The sequence below is a fragment of the Triturus cristatus genome, chromosome 8 (assembly GCF_964204655.1).
Source record: "Triturus cristatus chromosome 8, aTriCri1.1, whole genome shotgun sequence".
Classification (NCBI taxonomy): Eukaryota; Metazoa; Chordata; class Amphibia; order Caudata; family Salamandridae; genus Triturus; species Triturus cristatus.
In genome coordinates, this window is record NC_140591.1 from 720,419,229 (window position 1) to 720,446,529 (window position 27,301).

The 27,301-nt window shown below is 45.3% G+C and overlaps 1 protein-coding gene across 1 annotated transcript in view; it reads left to right on the top strand.

Moving 5' to 3' along the window:
* ABCC4 (ATP binding cassette subfamily C member 4 (PEL blood group)) overlaps positions 1 to 27,301 on the top strand; it is a 1,516,984-nt gene that overhangs the window by 1,228,761 nt on the left and 260,922 nt on the right. The window lies entirely within an intron of this gene.

Consider the following 27,301-nt stretch of genomic DNA (forward strand, 5'->3'; position numbering starts at 1 on the left):
GACATGTATCCCTTAGACCTGAATAGAGAAAACACCCGAAAAATGCTGAAACGACATGCGTACTGTAAATCACTGCATAGTCATTGCACAGTGACGTTATTAATTTTGTTTTTCTTAAGTCTTTTAATAATTACTGCAAGTATATTGTTGCACATATATTATCCTATTTCTAGACATGTTTATAATGTTACTGCTGAACATTCTTTTAGTGAATTACCTCCGCTTGAGTTGTCTTATAGATTTGCGCTGCGCAATAATACGTTTATTAGTATGTTACATCATTCCCATCAGGTTAGCAATGCTACAAATTGTTGGATATGTGGCCGACTCCCTCCCTATCAGAATTATAAAGGAATTCTACCTCTTTTTCCATACCCATTCACACACAACGGCTCCTGTGGAGCATGGTTTAGTTTAATTAATTCCCTAGATTCGAATTCTGCAGTTTATCAAGATAACTGGGTATGGGGAAATTTAAACTTAGTTTTACTTAAAGTCTGCTACCCTAACAAGGAGGGACTTCCCAAGAGAACAGGAACTGATCTAGAAAATGAAGTTTATGGATTAGGTAATTTTACGCCTAATCTTATGATCATAAATATCGAATCCGAAGCTACTCCAATTTTGCCCGCCATGTCAGTATTTCCAGTAAAAGGTGAATTATGTGTAAGAAAGAATGGTTCCATACATATGGGCCATAGTAGATGCACCACTGTAATAGAATTCAGTGATCAAGGCAAGTCGACATTTAGAGCTTCCCGCCATTCCTATTTTATATGTGGTCAGACGGCATATGTACGTTTGCCTCTAGATTGGGATGGTACCTGCTACATTGGATTCCTTTTGCCACCTGTTTTCCTAGCTCCTCCCGATTACCACAGAAATACTCATTTAGTACACAATAGAGAAAGGAGAGATCTCCCAATAGTCGATTACACTGAAACAGCATGGGAAAAATACACAGATTTCAATAAAGGTCTCTTTCCCTATATAGGTACCGTTACTAATAGTAAGTTGATACGTAGATTAACTAGAACCCTTGAAGCAGTAGTGAACGAAACTATTTCCGCCTTAGGCAATTTAACAGAAGAACAGTCTGCTATGCGGATTGTTGTGCTTCAAAATCGTCTTGTCCTTGACGTCATCCTGGCCGATAGGGGCGGAGCTTGTAGGATCATCGGATCAAGTTGTTGCATTTTCATACCAGAAAATTCGCCATCTGTATATAAAGCCATAACTCGCCTTCATAAGATTGTAAGCCAGATACACCAGAATCCAGGCACCTGGACTTGGTCCGGTTGGTTTTGGAGTGTATTATCTACCTTTGGATGGAAGGTCCTATCCTTCCTAGGTATTGGCTTTCTCATACTATTCAGTTGCTGCTTATGCCTACAATGTGGACCAGCGATTTGTGGTCTGTGTGCCACATCGTGTATTCCACCACCAAGATTTCGTTCGTCCCAGAAGAAAAAAGAAGAACAAATGATGCTATATGAACAGATCAATGGATTGATGAAGATTGATATCTCTTGACGGGCAAGTAGGGGACAAGGAGGGAATGTGGAAATATGGATTTTTCTGATCAGTTATGTCCCCTATCTTGGACCCCAACGGTTTCATGTATAAATCACAAGTACATGTATGTTCCCTCCAGTTCCAGTTATGAAGACGCAAACTCATGTGCGTCCACCGTCAACATGTCCTCTTTCAGATCCGCCATGAATAGGCTGGATATTCCATTCCTAAGTATGAAAGGCCACCGGCTTTATATGGTTCACTTATGCCATTCTACAGTCCAGGCAAGTAGGCCCTGATTCTGTCATCAAGCTTTTCTTGCTTTCTACCTCTGAAACTCCAGTCTGAGCCTGCATCTGTGACCATGAACTTTGTCTCATTCCCTGCGCGGCTCACGATGCCTGACATCAGCCTGTTGCCTGCCAAGAAACTGTATTTCACCTTCGAAATTATCTGCTCCGCTCCCTGCCCAATGCATTCCTGTCTAGTAGTTTAAGTAAACATTCTTCCAGCTACCGAGCAAAGGCCCGGCTTCTCTGTCTTTATGCAAGTAATTCATAGCCTTATTATTATGGAAGACTTCTGCCCTCGCATCTAGTGTAGACACTTAGACGCTTGTACACGCACTAACAGTCAGTATAGTCAGTATAGAATAAGATTCTACTCTAAGAGACCTCTCTTTTGGATAACATAGTTCTTTAAACATAGGATGTTAGATATGATTTGGGATTAGGTTGACTTGACCCTCCAGACATCTGTCGCCACATGTAGAGCTAAATGTCAAGTCCCCTTCACCCCCTAGCTGCACGTCAATCACACGTCATGCTGCTGCGCGCGCATTTCTGCCAAGTATTTCTGCTGACATTGCGAAATTCTTTCATGGAACCACCCTATTATGACATCACACCTGATGACGTTCTTTAGTCACACCCAGTTACACCTACTTTTGCTACGTATGTATGTTTTATCTACACTATCAATTGTTACGCCTCTTGCATTTGCTTCACTGTAATGCCTATTGTATAAAAGTGATTAATTATCAATAATGTATGTACTTCACTTCCTGAACCTTCGTGGTGATGGAACTTGGAGCAACCGATTCGAATCGTCCATTGGAATAAAGCCCATTCCGAACCTCTAATACCACGGATTCTGCCTCTTATTTATTGAGCTATTTTTATTATGTTTCTGTATCAAATTAAGTCCCGGTAATAAATTATTTACCACACCCGTCCCAAGCCCAAAGCCGCTCAAATATAAGCCCAAAATAAGCCCAATCAGACCAGTTTCAGCCCAAAAACCAGCCCAAATTAGCAAGTCTCCAATTATGCACAAATTGTCATCAGAAACAATTTTAACGACAAATATACATTCTATCTATTCAATATACAGATGGTGGGAGGGTGTTAACTGGGCACCTGCCTTAATGCTATTAATTTTTAAGACCAGTTCTCACTGTGACTTCTAAGAGCCCCTGCAGCTCCACTCTGCCTATTGCTTAAAGATTCAGCTCCCCCCCCCCGAAATCAGCTCCAGTTCGAGCGGCAAACACTGTGCGTCAGTGCGTGCCTTGGCATCAGCAACGTGGTGAAGTACGGAGTGTCAGATCCATGCCAGGACAGTGGTAAACAGACGCACGCGGTGCTGCCAGCAGGTGCGTGCGAGGTTGGGTGACCCCTGCACGACCGTTTTCGAAGCTGGGCTGGCCTACGAACAACCGATGTGGTCAGTTTTGGTTTGGGTGTTAAAACACTCTTTACCTACGTCAACATCCTGGCATCTATCAATATTCATCACTTCCTACAAATAGGGTGACCAACAGGCATGGGTGAAAATTCAGGACGGTGAGTGTAAAATTTCAGGACAAAGGGTCAAAATTCAGGACAAAAATTCAGGACGGGAGGTCAAAATTCAGGACAAAACTTCGGGACAAAAGGTACGTTTTACAGACACATCAAAGGAGGTCGCGTAATAGTGTATAAGTAATTCCATCTATATCCAAACATATTCATCCATTTGAAAACGTACGTATCTTTCCATCCATCATTTCACTCATCTATCCCTCCATCCACACTTTCACTCATCCATTCATCCACCCTTTCACCCTATCCATCCGTACACTCATCCATCCACTCTTCCACCCAACCATCTACTCATCCATCCAGCCATTTATCCACTCACCCATCCAGCCATCCTTTCACTTTATCATCCATCCCTCCAGTTACTCATCCTACCACCCAGTCCCCTTTTCAGTCATCCATTCATCCTCCCTTTCTCTCTTCATTGACCCTTTCACTTAGCCATCCTTCCTTTCTTCGATCCACCCATACTTCAACTCATCCACTCATGATTCCATCCATTGACCCTATCACTCAACCATCCATTCACTCATCCATCCACCCATTCACTCACCGATCAGCCACCCTTTCACTCATCCATCCTTTCGCTCATTATCCATCTATTCACCCTTTCATTCATCCATTCACCCTTTCACTAATCCATCCAGCCATCCACCCATCCCTTCACTTACTCACTCGCCCACCTTTTCCTCTTAATTATGAGCTGAGCCTTTGTCTTCAGAGTTGCAGACAGAAGAGGCCCATCAAGAATTTCGCCCTTGCTGTCTTCCTAAAGCAAGGGGTGGGGTGGGGGAGGGTTCACTATGCACCTGCACATAGGCAATCTGAAAAAGTGGAAGTCATGAGTCATGCATGATGCACAGTGCCAGGCCATGAGGTGATTGTGACATGGTGTTTCCAGGGCTTTAAGCGGGATGAAAAAACTGGGGGTCTGATGTAATTAATGGTGTTGCTTAAAACAACTAAGCTAAAAATCTGTGCTTAGCATTGTGTGTCGCTGCACTGGTATTTTGCCTCTTCTGTCATTGCATCCAGATATATATCACAACAAGTAACGTTGCCAGAACCATTTGCTTTGTTAATGGTTGTTAGTTGCATAAAATAAAAATGCAGCAACCATGGCTTCCTTGAATATGATATTGAAATAGCACTTTTCTAAAATGATGAGACTGAAAGAACTCTAGCCCCTTCTTTTCAACTTGTTTCACCAGCTTCTTTGAATTAACTGGATTCTGTACCCAGTCTCTCTCTCGGCTGCCCCACAGCCTGTCTTTCCCTCCAGCGGGCGGGAGCCGCCGTCGGCTCCTTCAGCTGACGGGCAGTCATGGCCTCCGACAGTGTCGCTGGGGTTTACACGTTGCCCCGGAGAGGTCCAAATTACAGACGGTGGTTGGTCACCCTACCTACAAATGCACGCGCTCTTAATTCCCTGCCCAATCTCCACTCTGTCTATTGCTTAAAGACTCAGCCCCCCCTCGAAATTTTTTCTTACACCCCCCCACCCCCGTAATTTGGCTCTAGTTGCGCCTCTGACTCACTCACCTGAGGCCGGCGTCGAAGTCCGGGCTCAGCAACTGCGGGCGCCGCCGGGCGGCCTGCTGCTGTCCTGCGTTCATGCGTCCTGTCCAGCCGTCCACTGTTGAGCCAAGCGCCGAAACTCGAAAGTAAGATCCCGTCACCGTGATGGAAACTCGAAAGTAAGATCCTGTGATGTCACTCAGTCCCAGCATTATAGAGAACCGCAGGGGCTGGCCAAAAAATTATACCCAGGGCCGTCATTGGTTGCGTTTTCGCGCGCTACTGGATTGACGGCCCTGGGGGACCCCCACATTGGCCCGCAGTGCTCGCACACACACAAGTTAACAACAAATCTAGGTGACCCCTCTGGGTGGCGCGTGCGGCGGTGCAGCACGCATGTGCAAAATAAGAGTGAGTGCACTGTGCACTATGTACAGTAATAAGTTAGGGTTCTAGACTGCACAACATCATGTACGCCTACGCCGTCATGATGATGCATGCCTCCTCGTGGTCGGCGCCCGCCCAGGCCAGTGAAATTGCGCACACCCTTTCAATTCTAGCCCAAAAAGTAGCCCCCCGCCAGGCATGGATTTTTCCCGCACAACTGGGAAAAAAGTCGCCCAATTGTGCGGGAAATAGCCCAATCTGGCAACATTGCTGCCTCCCCCCCGCGTCACGTCCTAACGCGATAACTCCTCGCAAGTCACGTGACTGCGGGGAGGCTAGACCGCCACCCTACAGTGTTGAGGTTCAAATAGGGGTTGTCATCAGTTGAGTTACTACAGCCTTTATTAGACATGAATGGTGCTTCCTCTCAAAACTAGCTTTTAAAAGAAATTGAGTCGAATACAAATAGTTTTTAAAGGGCTCTAAAGCATGCCCATGGTGGTAAGTAATGCAGTGCTTGGTACAGGAAGCTTTTGCCGCTGTTTAATAAAAGCAGATTCCTGGAAGTGGTAATGAGCTGCAAGAATGTTTCTCCATGTTTTAGTGGTGATACATTCTGTTGTTTTTTTGTGCTGTTTTATGATGCATTGCTGTAATGTAATGCTGCATTTTACTGTGTTTTTTGTGTTGCGTTCTGTTTTCAATGTTTTGTTGTGTTGTCTCTGTTATGGTTACACTGTTTTATGTTGGTTTGTGTATATTATTATGATATACTCTGTCTTTGACTTAACCCCTTCGCTGCTGCGGACATTCCGCTGCAGCGCTGGGGGGGGCAGGGGGGCAGCGCGGCGGGCCTGTGCTCATGACGGAGCCGCTCCGTCATGAGCCACAGTTGAGCTGTGCTCATGACGGAACGGTTCCGTCATGACTCCGCCCATTTGCGTTGTCGCCCCGCACAGGCGGGGAAACAGCGCCGCGCAGGCGGAGCGGCCGCCGGCAGGATTGTCATGACGGAACCGTTCCGTCATGAGCACACGACAACCGTGGCTCATGACGGAACGGTTCCGTCATGAGCAGGGAAGGGGTTAAAAGATGTCAACAAATTGCTGGTACATTTCCAGCAAAACACAGCACATGCCTTTAAGTATGTAAGTGAGTTCTCAAAGTCTTCTTCCCCCCCATCATAAATCACAGAGTTGATTTTTCCTAATATAAACACTTTGGGGGTTATAAATTGACTGTCCTCAGTGCAGCAGGGAGCAGTGGAATTGCAGAATGGCCATAGTTATATAACAAATAAATGAACTTCACATATGCATGCGCTACGACAACATCGAAATACTGCACCCTCATTAATCAGCAGAATTTTCATGCAAAGATTAGACATATAGGATTGTTAAAAAAGTTATCTATATTATGTGGGTTGTTATCATTTTTGCCTTTCTCATTTGCCCCAATTATTTTAATATCTGTGATATTAAATTTGTATTCTGCACTAACATTAGCTTTAATTAAAACTTAAGAACGACAGTGTTATACTATGTTAAAATAACTCGTAATGTTCTTTTACAGTGTACGTTTATTGGTGTGAGCAAAGCTATAGAGAATGGTAGGCCCAAGAAAAGGAAAAACTACTAAGCAGGAATTGAAATTTAGTGAAAGGGCCAGGCGTCTAAATGCACTGATGATTTCTTGTCTGTGTGCACTTACAGTGAAAAGTTTCCACAACAATAAACCAAAACCCCTGACTTTTTCTGTTAAGTGTTTTAGACCTGGCCCTTTTTGCAGATTTATTCCCAAACTTTTTGCCTTTTGCCTCCTATTTTTCTGACCCTGCTTTTGTTGGCTGTAGGACTCTGGGCACTTTACCACTGCTGATCAGTGCTAAAGTGCGTATGGGGTCTGTTTAAATTGTAATTGTGATTGGTTATCCATGATTGGCATATTTGATTTACTGGTAAGTCCTTAGTAACGTGCACTAAGTGTGCCAAGGCCTGTAAATCAATGCTACTAGTGGGTTGCAGCACTGGTTGTGCCACACACATAAGTAGCCCTGTAAATGTGTCTCAGACCTGCCACTGCAGTGTCTGCGAGCAGTTTTAAACTGCCATGTGGACCTGGCAAGTGCACTCACTTGCTAGTTCCTAACCTTTTCTTTTCTTGCATGTAAGGCACCCCTCAGGTAGGCCCTAGGTACCCCGACGGGCAGGGGCATTGAATGTGAAAGGTAGGACATGTGAGGGTGTGTTGTACATGTCCTGATAGTGAAATGCTGTGTATTTCCTTTTTCACTATTGAAAGTCTATCTGTTCTATAGGTTAACGAGGGAGCTGCCTTGTAACATCTTACAAGTGTAACTTTCCATTGAGACAAGGTAGATAAATGGAATTTAGGCTTCCTGAACTTAGAATTTAATAACACACCTTTTAGTAAAGGTGGTTTTTAAATTGTGTGTTTGAAAATGCCACTTTTAGAAAGTGAAAAAACAGAACGGCGATATTGCACTCAATTTTCACAAAATAAACAATGTGCTCAATAGAAACAAAACATAACTCAATTGTAGTGTGCACCCTCTGCGGTGGTTCTACCCAGCTACCTATTCAAAATTGAAAAAAAGAACTAGGACAGCAGTCTTGGACACAAGGTGCACTACTTCCTGCACACAAAAGAGTGTCTCACACTTATTAAACATCAACTAATCTAATTCATGCAAAATGCTTGAATTCCACCATAAGCAACACAAATGCTGAATCCACAATGTCCCAAACAATAGTCCGTGACACCATCAATCCATTACTTCATGGATTTGAATTTATTCAAAATAAAAAATTCAAAACGGAGTTCCTTTCAAATGTCCATAATACATGTTGGACGTGGGTCACATAAATCCCAATGCATTTCAGGTGTTAAGCCCACTCTTCCTCAGGGGAATCTACAAAGAAAAAATCATACAAATAAATGTATGTCTGTTCAAGTCACATCGATACATATCGTAGATCAAAGGCCCTTAAACCTGTGAGGTAGTAGAGTATAGGAAATATATGATGAGTAGGAAGAGCCCAAGTAAAGTGTCAAGCTGTAGGTTGAATGTCATTAAAATACAAAAATACAACTCAAGAATAAGATCTGAAAAGGAAAAGAGGCAAGGAGTCAAAGAGGAAATGAGCCTAATTGGACTAGAGTGCTCCTGGTTTTCACCCTAGCGGAAAACAAAAGTGACATCCTCTCCGTGGACATGCTCGCCCTAGTGCAAAGCTACCTTCAGCGTAGCGTTCCAAGTGATTTCTAACCACGTGAGTGTTACCCTCAAGGATAACTGTGCACACATGCACTGCTGTCACACAACATGTACCCATCGTGTAGATCTTCTCAAAATATCCATAACTACCTCCACGCCAAATTTCCTGTCGTGGGTCATCTATAGTATAAGTCTCCTAGGAACACAATGCTGTCGAAGACTGTTCTTACAGAACGAAAAGGTATTTACATCACTCGTAAAAAGCCAATACTGCGCCCTGCTCTCCAAAGCTACCTCCGGTATTACGTTGTAAATACAACAATGTCTCTTACTCTCCAACATTTGCCTTATCATTACGCTACCTTGAGATTCCTGAGCAAAAAGCACTTACCAAATGTGTATTGTCAGCCGCCTCAATATTGTACTCCTTGTACTCTCTTTAATACTTGTGGAAAATGCGCAGTGCAAGGTTCTCCCATCTAACCGGATCACCGTCAGCTGGAAACCTTCTAGAGCTGTGTGAGGAGTGCTGCCCCTCGATGTGTGGGGTGGGTTGGCCTACAGTTGCTGCTTCTGTCTGGCACAGAGTAAGGACTGGACTGTCCTTTCCAACTTTGCATAACAGTGCGAAATGAGAGCTGTATTCCAGGGGTCAGCGCATGGCGAGCGATCCTCTTTTCAGCGAGGGTTTGGGGAAAGGACTCTCTCATGCCCAGGAGTTCAGTTTAAGTTGGATACTCCATTCTGGGCAATCTAGAAGTAATGGCACTCTACCGGATAGGTTACCCACCAGCTTGTGACGGGTGCTTTGTTCCCTGCAAGGAGAAGAGCATGTGGAGCGCTTTGTTCTGGGAGAAAGCGCAGTGCGTGGCAAACCTAACAGTGGCTGCCAGTTGGTACTACTACGGCCTGAAGCATGGCGCTTAATTCCACCTCCTCCTTCTATCCGGAGGATCGAAAGTGTATCACGCTATGTGATGTAGAAACAGACTGCCCCTCGCTGGCTTGAGCGTGGCACCTCGGGCTACGGAAGAGCTGGCGGACTCTCGTTGCCTGGGCAATGTCAAGAAGTCCATGGAAGGTCGCCCTCAGAATGTCAAAGCCGCAGCCAAAGTAACCAGCTCCACCTCTATAGGGAAGGACACGCTTTACAAGGAGCCCCCGTCCTGGGACAATGCCCCGATTCGAAGTGACCTCGGGAGCGGCCTGCTCTTACTAGGGGCTGTGTCTCAGCAGTCCCACCTTGCGAAGTGTGCAGTAAATACATCATGATGGTAAAAAAACATAATAACAATATTAGCAGAGAGAAGAAGAAAAAATACATTAAACCATTCTAATAACATTGAATCCATGGGATGACCATGATGGGGAACCTTAGGGAAAAATTACCACTATCAACATAAACCTCCATAATGGCCTAATTTCATGCCAATTTGTGGGCCGCCTTGTTGGATTGCCCAGTCTACCCAATCTGGAATAAATAATAAAAATATTCCCATTCATACCAGGCAACAGTAGTAAGTATCCTATTCTATGGTAAAAGTGTTAAAGGGTAGTAAAAAAATATTATACAGTACAAACAACTTAAAAACAATTCATGGGACAATTTTAGCTGATAAGGCTGGCTTATATTTATATAATTACAAGTTCGCAGATAATAAACCTTTCATACGTATTGTCCAGGCCCCCCATAAAAAGTTAGCAACCACAAATACTAAAGGCTCATTCGTGTCACTTTTCATAATGTGCATTGCCTCCCAATAGTGCCTACACCCTTAAGCTTGCACCATGCTAAAATCATTTTTTTCTGTAGGATGGTATATCTGGGGCAAAATAGCAGGAAATTAACCTCTGTTTCCTTTAGGAGTGGGCAGAAGATGCAACTCTCCAGATCACCATCCATTTTACACCATCTAGATGTAAAGCTTCTTATGGGTAGGATACCGAGTCAGAACTGTATATACACTCATTTCACCACAGTTGGATATATCATGTCCATGTAGGGCTCAAAGCTAGGGGAGCATTTATGAAGTGGAAATTGGCCTGTAATCGAGCTCTCCCTATGCTCAGCCCAGATTCGGGTCAGGTCACGTTCCCAGTAGGTTTTGTTTAATAGCAGCTTATCACCTTTGAAAACTTTATCTGGTGTAGCCCACAAATTTGCTAAATTGAGTCATTCTAGCTGCTATTTAACGTTTTTTCACCAGGGGGTGTGAATGGTCATGTCAAAGTTCATCAAATCCCTAAGTGCCTCTCTATGGATGCTTAATTCCGGGTTGGTCCCTATCCTCACCCAATATAGCAGTGGCTTTAAAGAGGACATCATATGACTGGGAATGAGGGCTAAATACAATCTTAGCTGAACCAATGGTGCGATTTTCGGAAGATTGAGGAGGCCTTTAATGAATGCATTCTCCTTGATGGTTAATATATATATGCATCTGTGTACCCCCACATCTCTGCTCCATATAGGCCAGCCAACGCTTGGCTGAATAGATTTTTATGGCCGGTGACACTGCCCCACCAGCAGTCGACTTGTGTTTCCTACTAATTAAAAGTGCATGCACCTTCTATTCTCATTTTCCTCTGAAGGTTCTATGGGGGTTAATTCCCATACATTTTGATTTATTGGGTTTTATTTCTAGGCCTCTATTTTTACAGAAGGCTGCAAATGAGTCCAGTTCCTTCTGAAGGCCCATCGGGGTTCTGAAGATGAGTAAGGTGTCATCTGCGAACATTAAAAGTGGGACCGGTGTGCCAGCGAGTTTTGGGGCGTCATGTTCAATTGCAGAGACCCCGTTCACTGCATCATTGAGGAACATACAGAATAGGGTTGGGGCAAGCACACATCCCTGTTTAATACCTCTTTTAATGGGTCTCTTATCTGTAAGATCACCGATGTTGTTCTAACTTACTTGTGCATAAGTGTTAGTATGTAATACTTTAAGAATCCAAAGTAGATCCTTAGGCATCCCATAATTACCCAAGACCCTCCATAGCAGATCCCTACGGTCTAGATCGAAGGCTGATCGAAGGTCAATGAAAGCAACATATTGATGTTCTTTCTTTAAAATTACGTACTTCCAACACAGCACGTTAAAACCGAAGGCCTGGTCTATGGTGCTTGTTTTTTTCTGGAACCCTGCCTGGGTATCTTCAAGGACGTGATTATAAGCAAGCCATGCATGCAGCCTAGCTAGTATCTGTCTGAAGAATATCTTTTAGCTTGTGTCCAGTAAACTGATATGCCTAAAGTTTGATGGTTTGTCCTTGGCCCCTTTTTTATAAATGGAAACAATGGTGGCGCCCTGCCATGGTGGTGAAATTTTACTACCATCCATAATGGCATTAGATAATTGATTAAGATAGGGGACCCAGACCTCGGGTTTAGATATAAACAAATCTCCCAGAATACCATCTGGGCCCGGTGCCTTAAATTTTTTTATTTGTCTAAGGGCGTGTTCAGTTTCCCTTAGGGAAAAGTAGGGCGAATCCCTAGGTGAACGGGTCTCTCTTAATGCGCGGGTACGAAGTTTAATGTCTATAGGGTCATCTGCTGATTCAAATGGCCTTTCAATATGTCCATCTTGTGCCTGCTTCCAATATAGTGTCTTAAAGTGGGTTACCCATTTATCTGGCTGCACTAAAGCCTCCAAGTGGTCATCAATAGTGTGTGTGCCTTCTGCAACTAGTTTCCAGGATAACCTAAAGTCTTTTTTATCAAGTGACTCGTTAGGTTTGCCCATTGTCCCCACTCTTAGCTCCTTCTAGCAGCCAGCAAGGTACACTTATAATTCTTCCTGGCCTGAGATATCTCTAGTTTTTTACCAATTTTTAAAGTGTCTAACAAAGCCTTTTTCTCCCCTTTGCAGTTCTTATCAAACCAAGGCAATCTGTTTTTTACTGTGCCTCCCCTGCTTCTTACCTTTAGGAAGAAGGGCTTTATACTATACAGGAATTGGCAGTGTGAAGTAACAAAGTTGCACTGGACTTGAGCAGTGTCAAATGCACAGTAAGCCGAGAGTACATGAATATGGGCCTCGTAGATTTGCTTCTGGAACTCTACGTTAGATGCTACTTCCACCCACTTTACATACGCCTATTTTTAACTGTCTCAATAGCACTTGAGAGGGTTAGAGGCACCACATTTTTACTCATGAATACCGCCAGTTTTAAACTGGCGCATAGCGCCTGATGATCACTATCTGGCCTTGGAATAATGGTCATGTCCACTAGCACTGGCCAAAGTGCCTGGCCAATAAATGTTTAGTCAATGTGACTAATTAAAGTGCCTCTTTTAAAAGTCGGGTGGGGGGGCGGTCGGAGTGGGTGTTGCCACTGGCACTTTTTTGGCCAAATTCAACAACCAATTCTTCTAGTTGCGAGGCAACAGACGTCTGCTTCAGTGCCACTTGGTCCCTGATTCCCCCTGGGACTGTTAACTCATCTGGTTCTGTGTCCCCTACCATGTTCGGCCCACCCTATGAAAGTCTGGTATCACCTGCACTTTTTTAGTATTCCCCGATTGAGTTCGAATTACATATCCTTAAAGTAACAAACCATTGGGGATAGTGAATTGGGGGGACTGACCTAATGTAAATGTTTCCTATAAATAGTTGTCTCTCCCCCTGAGACGTTTTTACTGTTACTTTCAGGAATAATATAGCCTTGCTAATGCATGGGATCAGCTTGATTCTTGGGAATAAATGCAACCGTAGCCATATTAACAGACCCCCTGAGGCTCTACCAGAAATAGATGGGACCACATTAACAGAATAATTACAGACCCCACTCCTAAATATTGGATCATCTGCCCAAGTCTCCTGTAGAAGAACAATGTGGTGTTGATCTATAAATGCAACTCATTCAGGGTCAGAAAGTTTGGCTCTATTGCCTGCAATGATCCAGGAAATTAGACTAATAAACACATCCCTTTCCTCATTGTCTTCTCCAATCAGCCCTGTTGTAGGTAGATGCCCAGAACGTTTATCCAAGTCGCCTGTGGGGTAGCTCTGGAACCTCACCCCTTCTCTCTTTGTACTCCCTGCCGTGTTAGACATACTTTCATGAGAAGATTTTAGACCACTATAGGGGCTCCCAATCAGGTTAGGCATACTTATGTGTGTGTGCATTGAGATGTTACATATGTTTGCCACACTCTGCTCACCACCCCCTTGTTATAGTTGATGTCAATCAATCTGTGAGAGGTTAGAAGTCTCTATTGCTGGCATCATTGTATTTGGGCGCTCAGATCTTCCCTGTGGTGTTAAAGATGAAAGTACTGAATAGCTATGAGGAATATTGTATTTGAGGTAAATTTGTGATTTATTCTGTGGCCTAAATCTTAACTCAATGATATCAATTCGTCGGATAGAGAACTAGACTTTAGCCTGAGGCCTATACTGTTGCAGCGATTCTGGTTCGAACAGATTTGTGTCACTTGTAAAATGTCTTCTCAGATAATCAACCTACAACGCCTCATGTATCTCAGTCAGTGCACCATTTTATTGATTCTAGAGCCAGATGATTCGTATGCACCTTTCGAGCGTTTGGGCACATGGTTTATGTAGATACCATGAGGCCTAATAGTATTAGTGATGGCATTACTCAGCGCTCTGTCGGTTTTGGGGTTTTGCAAGGCACCATGCATAGTACTTGGCAATCTATGTCTGTCAGAGTGTTCATTTCTGGTGGGCATAGAGGAATCAACCTGGAGATCCCCTATTACGATGTTGTTACATGATGGGTTTAGTGGCCTCAAATATGGAGTCTGCAGGTGAGTGTTTTTTATTCCTCTACAGTGTGACTCAAAACGGGAGACCTGTTGATTGGTTGATATCTCAACTTGTTCTGTTTCCCTTACATTAACAGAAAGGTTAGGTTGGTGCCAGCTAGCTTATCCATTTTCTCTGATAGGACCTTAGAGACCTTTTCCAACATCTTCCTCAAACTGTCAATGTCTCCCCTTAATGATTAGATTTGAGTTGGAGAGCTTGACTCCATCTTATCATTCAGCACGGAGGTTGGAAACACGGTTTGCTAGGACCTGGTTCTATTGTCATTTCTGCCAAAACGGCAAATCTGTTTGTGCAATCAACATTCACTACCGAAGTTAGCACATTGTGTGCTTGGTTCATATGCGGTGTCTGAGTTGGTGACATGGCAGAGGAGATAATTGGGAGTTCCAGATCAGAGGTTGGGTTGTCCCTAGTTTTTTTCCATACCCCCCTGATCTACGGGCACTTTAGCTTTCCCAAAATATAGGCCAATACTCCTTTGGGGCCACCCCGTCCCTCTTTTCCCTGTTGTGCTAATCAGGTTACTTGGGTCCTTAGTAGCCAACAGGCCTTCTACCTCCTCTATGAGATCATCAATCTCACTATGGGTGCAGTTTTCTGCGGAATGTCTGTTTGCCTAGCTCACACTTTCTGCCCCAGCCGGTTTGTTGACTGCTTTCCACTTACTCATAACACACCTCACCCAGCACCACCCTGAAAGGAGATTCATTGATGAATAAGTGAGTTGGCACCCCCTCAGTAGTGCCCCAGCACAGATTCTTCCTGCTTCCACCCCCAATCAAGAGAGGAACGGGTTAGGGTTTAAGCACAATCATTTACAAGATTTGCAGGCAAATAAAGAATAGGAGCTCAATCTTTGGTCCCCTGATTTGTCCTTACAATTCTCAGGGAAATAACAAGATCGGTCACGCTTGTGCAGTTAGTACTTCAATAGCGGCGTGCGCACAATGATGCAGCCAGGCTAGTAGCGGAGCAGGACCAATAAAATTCTCTCCAGTGCCAGCTAAATGGCCAGTTTTAGAAAGTAGTCTCGAGGTGAGGAGACAAGTCAGCAGATGACAAGGACAGGAGAAAAAAAAGAAGAAAAAAAAAGCTGTGCCTAAGAGGAACTGTTGCACCCTGTTACAAGGAGTCCCACCAGGGTGATCACAGGGCAGGAGGGCAGAAACTCAGCACAAGTGAAGAGTGCCCCCGGAGTATTCCGCTCAGGGCCAGCCCATCCAGGGAGATCCCCCCCTGGAATCTGTTCATCAGTGGAGACTCCTACAACACTGATCTGCCTCTAGGGCCAAGGAGGATGGGCTACAGTGTTCCCCCATCACCAAAGATCACACCTGTCTGCTGGCTGCACTAGCAGAGAGGTGAGCACCCTTGCATGTTGCCAGGCTGAGCCCCACATCCAGTGCTTTCCATTCGTCATTTGACATGTTCGATGAAGACCTGGGGGGTTCTACCAGTCACAGATGTGAGGAAGCAGACCGTGGGTGCCCCCTGCGCAGCAGGCAGACCTGGAGCTGGTAGTTGAAGAACGTGTCGGAGACGGTCTCGGTTGGGCAGGCTTCCAGGTGCTTCGTGGCAGCAACTCAGGCCAGCAATCCAGGCAGGGGGGAACAGTATTCCCCAAGCATCACCATCCGAGCTCACCCACGTCAGAGTACGTGCCCCAGGCCAGTTCCAACAGCACACAAAGGCACTTAGTCAGGAGATGCCACAGGCTGGAAGCGCACCTCAGCAGGGGACGGGTAAAGGCAACAAGTCCACTCAATCCAGCATGCCCCCCCCCGGGAGGTCCCCAGGTACACCAGCAGCGGGGGTTGTCCGTCCAGACCGGTAGCCGCAGGATAGCAGGAGAACCGAAAGATTTTTCATCGGCTGGCCACGGAGCTCCTTAATACACTTCTAGTGCAGCCGTATTCGTACAAAGTGGCTCAGAGTTGAGGTTCTACAAAATGGAATGAGTAAACCAACAAAGAAGGGAAACCTTCCTGCACAAAAACAATCACAAGAGGCTTTTACCTCTTTCTATATGTGCTGCAGGATGGCCGTTGTGCGCGTTGGAATTTCCAAGACGACACTCGCTCGGCGACGCTTTTCGTCGCGAGTGGAGTTGCGGTCTGTTGTACGCCTTTCCGCCTATACCACTTCTGCCCAGAGTTCTGAAGAAGATTCGGCGCGACCAGGCCCAAGTCATCCTTGTGGCTCCGGATTGGGCACGAAGATACTGGTATCCCGAGCTACTTAGCATGGCGATCGATCCCCCGATCCGACTGCCTCTTCGGGAGGATCTTCTGTCGCTGCAGCAGGGGACGGTCCTCCACCCGAACCTGTCCAGCCTCCACCTCCATGCGTGGAGATTGAGCGGCAGCAGTTGACAGCTTTTGATCTTCCTCCCGAAGTCTGTGATGTCATTCTGGCAGCCAGGCATCCCTCCACTAAGACGGTATACGCCTGCAGATGGAACAAGTTTGCGGCATGGTGCACGGCTCAGAGTGTGGAGCCCCTTTCTGCCCCTCTTTCCGAAGTCCTTCCGTTCCTTCTTTCCTTGGCCCAGCAGGGCTCTGCTCTGGGCACTACCAAAGATTATCTTTCGGCTATCTCCGCCTTTTTACGGCTTCCAGATCAGCCTTCTCTTTTTAAGTCCCCGGTTGTTAATCATTTCCTAAAAGGCATTACGCACATGTTTCCTCCCGTGCCGTTCATTATGCCTCAATGGGACTTAAACCTTGTCTTGACATATCTGATGTACGCTCCCTTCGAGCCCCTTCATACCTGTCCTTTGCGTCTTCTTACTCAAGACGGCTTTCCAGGTAGCTATCACCTCTGCCAGAAGAGTGAGTGAGCTCCAGGCTCTTTCTTCTAAACCTCCTTTCCTTTCTGTTCATCCGGACAAGGTGGTTTTACGGACCCGTCCTTCTTTTTTGCCAAAGGTTGTCACGCCCTTACACATCGGGCAGACCATCACTATGCCCACCTTCTTCCCACCTCCGCATCCTTCAAGGGAGGAGGAGAGGCTCCACCGTCTGGACCCAAAACATGCGCTCATTTCTATCTGAAGCGTACACAGCAGTTCTGGGTGGATGACCAGCTCTTTGTTGGCTACGTGGGCACCAAAAAAGGTTGGGCTGTGCACAAATGGACCATCTGGCGGTGGGTTATTCTGTGTATCAAAGCATGTTACTCCTTGGCTAAGAAGGAGCCTCCTGTGGGGCTGCGTGCCCATTCGACCAGGGCAACAGCAGCCACTACTGCCTTGGGACGTGGCGTTCCCTTGCAGGACATTTGTCAGGCAGCTACGTGGGCCTCGTTGCACACGTTTACCAAGCATTACTGCCTTGACAGGCAGGTCTGGAGAGACGGCTTCTTTGGCCGTTCTGTCCTCAGTGACTTTCTGGTGTAATCTTGTTCGCAGACCCTCCACCGGGGTTGGTATTGCTGGGGTATCTATTCTAAGGTAAGGAATCTATCACTAACGTGTCTCTTTCAGATGCACAAGTTACTACTTGTGTAACGATATATCTGTAAGAGACATTAGTTAGTGATAGATTCCTTACCGCCCCACCGATCCTTCCCGTTCTGCGAACTGATTCTAGGGTTAAGGTCATCCCCCTTTCAGGGCCCTAGTTTCATGGCACCAGTGGTCAGTTTCTTGCATGGGTCTGCGTTCCTGGCGTGGAAAGTCGTGTACAGAACTGATGTCAGCATGCATGGGTGGCGCCTAAGTGATCTCCGTGACGTCATCTCGGCGCTTGCGACGCCAGCGACGGACGCGGAGCCGCATGCCGCCACCTACCGACGCACAGGGGTACTGCTAGCAAAACTTTCCCTATCCAGTCTGACGCCTGGCGATATTCTAAGGTAAGGAATCTATCACTAACTAATGTCTATTACAAATATATAGTTACACAAGTAGTAACTTGTGCGTTGGTCACCAACCAGAGACACTGATTCTGCCTTACAATTCTTTAAGGAGAGTAAGGCCAGACATTTCCCTTACCAGTTCAATAAATTCTGAAGCTACTCCATCGGTTTGGCATATATGCAATGCCAGTACCCCCCTCATCCTCTACAGTCACCTCAGTCCTTGTGTAGCCAATGACGTGGATTTGACAGCCAGCACGCAGATCATCTGAGGCACCAATCTTCCCAGGCCCCCTCTACTGCAGCAGAAGCCTCCAAGCCGCCTTAGCCTTCCTTTAGCTGCTCATAACCACCCTGTGAGAGAGAGAATTCAGTCCTATCTCCTAGGGTGGTGATCCATCGAATCTGACAGATAGGTCCTCCAAATCGTTCTGCATGGTTATGCCTTACTGTTTCTTTTCGCTCCTATATACCTCTGTTCCACACTACTTTGGCTTTTGGTAGAGCACCTGTCCATTCTCATGCAGGATATACACGCTTTAGTTGCCAAAGGAGCCATCCAGAGGGTTCCGTACACAGAAAAAAACCAGGATATTACTCTTGCTATTTCCTGGTACTGAAAAGGATGGAGGGCTTCTGCCTATCTTATATCGTCACACTCTGAATGCCTTCTTATGGAAGGAAAAATTCAAAATGCTCTCGCCGGCCCAGTTTCAGTCTGTCCTGGATCCGAATGACCTTGAACTTGTAGGATGCACATTGTCATATATCCATCCTGTAGTCCCACAAAGGTAATCTGCAGTTTAAGGTAGGCCAGGTATATTTTCATTTTGCTCTTCTCCCATTTGGCTTTAGCAGTGCCCCTCATGTTCATAAAAGTGATGCCGGTGGTTGCCGCCCATCTTCAAAGGTCTACTAGTTTTCCTGTAACTCAACAACTAACTGTTGAAGGTGGGCCATTGAGCTGGTGCTGAAGTCCTTCCTGTCATTGATCAGGGGCAGGCTGATACAGATTTTTACTGACCACCCCACCACCATGTGATACTACAACATGGGTGGAGTGGAGTTCTGGTTGTGGTGGCAAACATCTCTACACCTTTAGAAGTGGCTAGAGTGTCAAGGCATATCCCTGATCATAAAGTACCTGGGCGGTGTCATTAAATGCCAGGGTGGGCGAGCTCAGCTGGTGGCACCTAGTAGGCCATGAATGACATCTGTATCATGAGGTGGCACAGGGTAGCTTCCGACAGTAAGAAGAACCGTGGCTTGATCTTTTTGCCACTGTAAAAATACATCAATGTCAAAAATTTTGTGTATTAGATATCCTCAGGGAGGAGGGAAGGAGTTCATAAGTTGTCCTTCAGGGTGAATGAGGTGCTCCTGATTTACTCTGGATGCCCTGCGAGTGGATAGCCTCACACCGCATTCTCGGATTCATTCCTGATGGGCAGGCTTTCTTTTATATCTCTAATCTTTACCATATATGAATGGTCCCTTTACCATTGGCCCCGTGAATAAAGTTTTTCCTTGGTTCATTGTCGCACCCTGAAGGACAAATTGCGGACTCCTTGTCTCCTCCCTGGTGTCCAGCGACACTGGCCCAGCTCTTGACAAATTTACTTTGCTGTTTCTCCAACATGCCTTGAATTCTCTTCAGGAAGCAATCTCCTTCTGTGTGTTCCCTTGTCCTGAGGATGACCTCAGATCATGAAGGTCGAAATGTCGTCGACTTGTATCAGCCTAACTAAGATTGTTTATTATGTCATGATTGTTTCCATTGTTGTATTATAAAGTAGATGTTCATGCATAATACTCTTTTCAAATACTTCCCTAAGAAAATGCTTATTTCTATTCCTTATGTGTTTCACTTGCGCCATTTAAAACACTTTTTTCACATGCACAATGTGTTCACCCTGCACCTAAGTACACAACTTTAACCCATTGCATGCGTCGGATGGCACCTGGCTGTCGGATGTCACAGTGGCCATGTGCAGAGGACGGCCGGGGGCCGTCCGAACCCCGCCCACTCATTATTTCGCCCGTACTGCAGTGGAATTTGCACCGCGGTCAACGGGTTAAAAGCATGTTTGATTCTGCTTCTCATTGATGCCTTTCTTCCTTTTTCTTAATACAATTTTGCTGAAACTTAAAAGTTAGACTCCGTGTTTTGTGTAATTAGTTTATTTTCTAAATTCAACTTTCTCACTGACTCCCATTGAGACATTGTTGTATGATATTATAGTCACTAGGGGTGGGCGGAATTTGCGAAATCCACTTCCGCAAATTATCGCGAAAATGTTTAAAATTATCGCAAACAAGCGGAAATATCGCGAAGATGCGGAAGTTTTTTTCCCGCATGTTCGCGAGATTTTCTGCATGGTTGCGGGTAGCCAACTTACCCATGTGGTTGCTCGTGGGCGCGGCCATCTTGTTTTGAGTTGTCTCAAGGTGCATGATCGCGAGAAGAAAGACGTGATCGCGCGACGCATGACGTCACTGCGGGCGCGAACTGTCGCGAGACAGCGCAAATGGCTAAAAACAATACAACATCTCATGGAGAACGTGACCGGATCAAGAAAACTTGACGGCGAACGCAGGGATTCAGGTAAGGCGATCGCACGCGCGCGAGAATGTATTATTTTACAGCGCGAGCAAGAAACAAATTATCGCCAAGCTGTGGAAAGCGGAAATTTTGACATTTTCGCGCTCTCCGCGGAACGCGAAAATGTCAAATTATCGCAATTTCCGCGAACGGAACAAAATTTTCGCCCAGGCCTAATAATCACCCAGGTCTCAACTGGGGCTACGGGTTTCTCCTGTTGTTTGTTAATGCTATCTGAGGGAAGTGGCAGAGAGGCATCAGTATGGAGCTAAAATACTGAATGGAACAAAATATTGCCTTTCTATAAAAAGGTAGCAAGCAGCTCAAGATTCTGCCTCACTCTACAAAATACTTGATAGGGTTACCTTACCCAGTTAATGCTGAGTGACATGTATCCCGCCAGGTTGCAAGGATGACCTCGGTGCTACTGTGATGTTGCTGCTTTGCTTCATACATGCAGTGGTAGGGGAATGCTGGAAACAGGCAACAGGCTGCAAGAGGAGGGAGGCGGGGAATAGTTGGTGGCTTAAGTGGTTGATATGCCTATGGTAAGAAAGGATGATAGACTGCTGGTAAATATCCAAGATTGGTGGGAAACGGTGGCTGTGCCGGCTAGCAGTGAGGGATGCTCTGTCTGGCGAGGAGATCACATGGATGCGGGTTTGGGAGAACTGTGCTGAATAATACATGTGCACTGACACTTACATGCAGTCCCCTGCCATAATTTGATGCCTGATCTGGAAACTGTACTATGATGCTGACTCGGTATGTTTCATATTTTTCCAGTGCTCTTGTGCTTGCAGATTTAGTTGCCTTCCTGTCCTTAAGAAATTATAAAAAGTGTTTGCTTTTTACAGGATATTGTTACTGTTTTTCAGGCTGCACATTACTCTTGCCTAGTGCGTAATTTGAATTGGATTGCATCCAGGTGTTTACAACGAGGCGTAGTTGAGTTGGGCCTGGAAGCAGTGTGAGTTTTTCTCAGTGTCTGTCAGCGAGGTAAAAAAGGTGTTCAGAATACATTGTCATCCAATCCTTGGCCTTTCTGCAAAGCACACAGAATGAGGATCCCGTATGCCAGTTGCAGCTGGGATTCTATGCAAATGTGTGGGTAGGGTGGCACTCTCTGGGAATTTTTGTTTATGTGTCCAAGCCACGCTCATAATTATATAGGACCGGCCCAACTTTTTCACCCCATGTAAATCTCTGGATATAAAATTTCATTGCATTCCATTAATCCAGTGCCTAATTTTTGCCCGTGTTTGCCGGCGCTCAGCACCGGTAATTATTGTCAACTCCGACAACGCTGGGGAATATTCCTCTGTTCAACTCTGAGGTTGTGGCCTGCTATGCATGGCTCACCTCTAGCTCACAATACATATCTTCCAAGGAACTAGAGACCCATCCAGCAACATCAAGGAGCGTAAGAGACTACTATTGAGTGAAAATATTAATACAATTGCATTAGCGCTTGCTACACAATGCGATCACTTAGGCACTTTTTCAATAATCTTGGCTACCAAGAGAAACGACGTGTCAAGAAAAGGTTATGTTAACAGCCTGCACCTTTGTGCTCCCCGATTCTTATTAAGCAAATTACAATGGATTCAAAAGACCTAGCCGGATTATTACTTTACCTCCACCCAAAGCAGTGCTGTAAATGGAAATATCGAAGTGCAGGTACTAACTTTGTAGAGTACCTGTTTGCTCCTGAGAAGTGCTGGTACTCTTCCATTAAATATATTGCAGCAGTACTGGGAAGAGCAGGTACTCTTCCTTTCGTTCGTTCAAATAACTTTATTCGATTCATTAGAATCATAAAAGTTTACATAATAAAACATCTAAAAACATTTACAGAATTCTCACATTTTCCCTTCCATAGATCTTAATAAACCAGCAAAATGAATCAATTATAAAATCATCATAGCCATCCCCACCTCAATTTGTACAGTTGACTAAAAGGAAAATTCTTAGTAAAAAAGAATAAAATTGGATTCCTTTTCACACTTCATAACGTTTCCTGATTATAAATGCAGTTCTAATAAAACTAAGTACTGCACTAGAGATTACAGCTGTAGATAATGACCTTAAATGGGCATAGCCCTCTTGATAAGAGCAGGGCCTAATAACGTTCAATATAGGTGTAATAAAACTTGCTCTAGGGTATTTATACAGGGAACAGAACAACATAAAATGCACTGTACTCTGGCCAGATATTTACAAGGGCAGGGGGCCAGTCTCTCACACCAGCCAGCCTGTTTAGGATAGGCCACTAAAAAATGCAGTGTACCCAATCGAAATCTGGTCAACAGAGACGCGATTGTACATGCAAAGTAAAAGGCAGATAAAATTGCTGGAGACGTAATGCCCCATCAACTAACGTTCCCCTGTCCTGGTCAGCCATCCTTAATTCAGTACGGTATGCGTTTTTTATAATCATTTTCATATTAGACTCAATAGTATCTGGGTTATTATAACATTCCTCGAGGCCAATCTTATAAAAAAGTATCCCTGACATAACGCAGCCAATGGAGTGACATTGCATTATCCAAGTTCATATAATCTTTAAGGATACTCCTTGTGAATGTCAAATTCTCTGAAGACCAGATTGTCGCCCATAAAATATGTGATGCGATATTTATCCTATTTTTCACATATTCCAGGCCCACATCTTCCTTTCAAATTAAAGAAGTGTAGGTACTCAGGGGCAGATTTACAAGCCGCTTGCCACACTTTTGCGCCGCCGTTGCGTCATTGTTGTGACGCAGCGGCGGCGTAAAAAATGCGGCCAATTTACAACATAACACATCTTGGTAGATGCGTCACGTTGTAAAGCCCTGCATCACATTATACCTGCGTCAGGTATAGTGTATGGAGGGTGGGCAATCCCACGCAGGAAAGCCTCTTAAAAGTGACGCATTGATATCTACAAGATTTCCCTGTGCCACTTCTAGGACACATCTGCGTCAAAACCGGGGGGCAGATTTACAAGCCCCTTGCGACATGTTTACGACACCGTTGCGTCGCGTCATAAACAATGCGCCACTATGCAACAGATTTACAACGTGACGCATCTAGTGAGATGCATCACGTTGTAAAGCCCTGTGCTACATTATACCTGCGTCAAGGATAATGTATGCAGGGTGGGCGTTCCCTCTCATGGAAGCCCCGTAAGAGTGATGCAGTGAAATCTACACGATTTCACAGAGCCACTTTTACGTCCCCGCTGCGCCAAATCCTTATGCCTGCTTGAAGCAGGCGTAAGGAGTGACGCAGCATGTTAGGTATAGGGCGCCCCTGAGCATTGCTGGAGTTGCGTTGTGCTTGTGACATGACTCCAGCACTGCGCTGTCCCTACGACATAAGATGCGACACGCAACTGACTGTCCTTGCGCCACGGTGCGTCGCATTTTAAAATCCGTGGTGGCACGAGGGTATTCCTACGTGTCGTAAACTTACTGGCGCATCCCTGCTAATATGTAGGGATGCGCTAGTCCTTGTAGATCTGCCCCCTTACGCCTGCAGGCGTAAGGAGTGAAACGGTACAATAAGCATAGGCCTCATCATGCATTGCTGGAGTTGCGTCGTACTTGCGACACGACTCTAGCAATGTGTGACTTTTGGGCCAACAGATGTGTCAGAAATTCTGACGCATCAGAATTTCTGACGCATCTGTCAATCCTTGTGCCATGGTGCGTTGTATTGTAAATATGGCGCATCCATGGTGACGCAAGGGTATCGCAGGCTGGCGCAGGGAAACTGACGCATCTCTACAGATGCGTCACTTTCTTGTAAATCTGCCCCTCAATACCTGGCAGTAGCTGCGCATTTGAAGCACCGACCTAAAGGAACATATGACAGCAGTTGTCCATGCTTTACCTCGGCTGCAAAGGACAGGTGCTCACAAATGCCGCCTAAGTGTAATCATAACTTGCGTTTCTATCTTCTAGACTTCACCCACAATCACATCGCTAAACCCTGCGACCTAAGACAAGATACAAGCGCTTGCTTCTCTTGACGCTGAGGCTCAACACAAATGCAACACTCTTTTAACTGGGAGTTCCCCGCTGTGAAGGATGCCAAACGCCAGAAAATGCACTTCGACCCCGCTATAGGAACATCTTGTACTTGCATTGTGAAAATGAGATATTTATATTTTCGAATTAATTTCTAATAATTGTAGAGTTTCAACTATTTCAGAAACTTTCACCTCTTCCACGATTTTAACGGCATAGCTTTTTGTTCACATCGAGCCCAATTTACTGTTACTTATTTTTTTGTTTTTTGTTTGTTTATATAGTGGTCCATTATTTTGTCTTATATACTTTTCGAGGCGAGAGCATGAAATACATTTGCCGGTTTATCGATGGACGGGAGTGATTGACCCCCGAGATGTAAAAGGATCATTACTTCACAGTATACTGTACCAAATAAAAAGTGCCTTCTTTTAATTAATTTAGTGCGACTAAAACTGAAGTAAGATCATAAAATCCCGTGTTGCGTCGAAAAACGTTAGTAGCAGGCCAATAGCGGCTTTTCTCCATGTAGTCTACGTTTTACTCGGCAGGACCGAAAGTGATAAGCTCTTTTAATAGGAGCAATTTTCCTTTAAGCCCTCTCTTTATTACCCTGTGCTTTTTCCTTTTCAGGAACATTAGTCAGCGAGAAGGAACTAGGTATGCGATTACTAGAAAAGAAATACAATTGGAGCGCAGCCTAATGCAGGCCGCCTTTTGTTTCTGCACACTGGCGGCTTCATTAAGGCACACTGGCTCCACTCACTGGAGTTAGTGGCCTTCTCGTATCCAAAGAGGATTTTACATGGACTTAAATTCTTTTCTCTTTGTTGAAGCACAATGCTCTTTTCTGCGGCGGCGGGATGATGAGCAGTTCATGGAAGGGCTATGGGGTTTAAGATCCGCCCTTGCAGCCCCCACCTCTACCCCACAGTGCAAAGACAAAGCCAGGTGATTTCCAGAATTGGATAAACTGGTGATGCCTCTGTAACACAATGCAGGCCCGGGGAATTCGAGAGGAGCTCTTTGCCGCGCAAAACGCGATGATTGCACACTGAATACCACAGATACGGTGGCCTCTTTCAGGATGTTATCCCTGTGACCGTTTCCGGGTCTCAAATTGAAAAACAGAAGTTGCCAGCCCGTGCACCACAACAGAAACCTGCTAAGCATGCCTTCCTTTGTGAAAGCTTCGTTATGCTCCCTGTGGGGTTTAAGTATCTGGAAGTTGGTAGGTTGCATTTCTTTCTCAGATAATGGGAGGCTTGTTTTCCATTGGTTTGTGTGTTTTGCAGTCCTGCATTTTGCCTCAGTGACATGAAGTATTCATGTTACTCTACTAAACAGCGTTATTAATATGCCTTTTGCACTGTTCTGTCGCTGGAGTAAGCATAGTTTTGTAATCGTTGCTAATGCAATAAATGAGCCAATAGCGGCCTTTTAAGGGCAGTGCCAACAGGTAGTGTTTGTGTGCAGTGGCGGCTCCTCCGCTAAGGGAGAGAGCGTCGCCTCATTCTTTGGAACAGCAAAGAATGGAAAAAATAAAATGATAATAACAGAATGATATTATCATTTTATTTTTCCCTCCTGCTGCAGTAGTGTGTGCGGGGGGAGCTGCAGGGGAGGAGTGGTAGACACACCTGTGCGCAATTATTGTTTGGTCGGCCCTCTCCGGCTGCCAAAAAACAGTCATGCTCACTCCCCTGTTCTCCATGCGGGCTGCATTACAGCCTGCATGGAGAACATGTCCATCCCTACAGCCCCTGGCAGAGCGCCGTGTCACGGCGCTCAGACCAATCACAACTCTCCATTGGAGCATTGTGATTGGTTTTGGGGTGGGAACCTGGCTGACTGCTTCCTGTTCCGACCTGGAGTTGGACACAGGCGAGCAGGAGGGAAGACTGGGGAGCCGGCGGAGGCTGCAGCAAGGTAATGCAGCCCGCGAGCCCTCCGCGTCCGCCCCCCACCCGCAAGCTGTGCCGGCCGCTCCTCTTTGTGTGCTGTTTCCAGTATGGGGCTATGGCCTACCAGAACGAGTAACACTTTGAAATATTATGTTTAAATACTTTTTGCATAGTAATATAATACACCATGTCAAGTAAAAGAAAATTATATTTATTACTGCACCGACCATCCTGGAGAATACCGTTTTAAATTATTATAATATCCCACAGAGGTCCCCCTTTGACATTTATACATTAATGTGTCCTGCAAACGTTTTGTATCTGTTTACCTGTGTTTTCCCCAAATCTCCCCTGAAGGTATGATCATACATGCGCGAGCCAATCTGAAGGCCTGCTCTCACTTGAAGATTTTGTGGGGGTGAAATTGTTATGAACTCATCAGACTGCCTGAATGTCAGTCATGGAGCAGGATTATATCAGCATGAAAGGCAAACAGTTCAAAATGTTCAGTCTGCAATGGAGTTTCTGTAAGAAATCAGGCCTCAATGAAGAGGAGCAATGTTAGGGTTATATTCATGGGTAAATCAAATACTCAAGATTTCACAG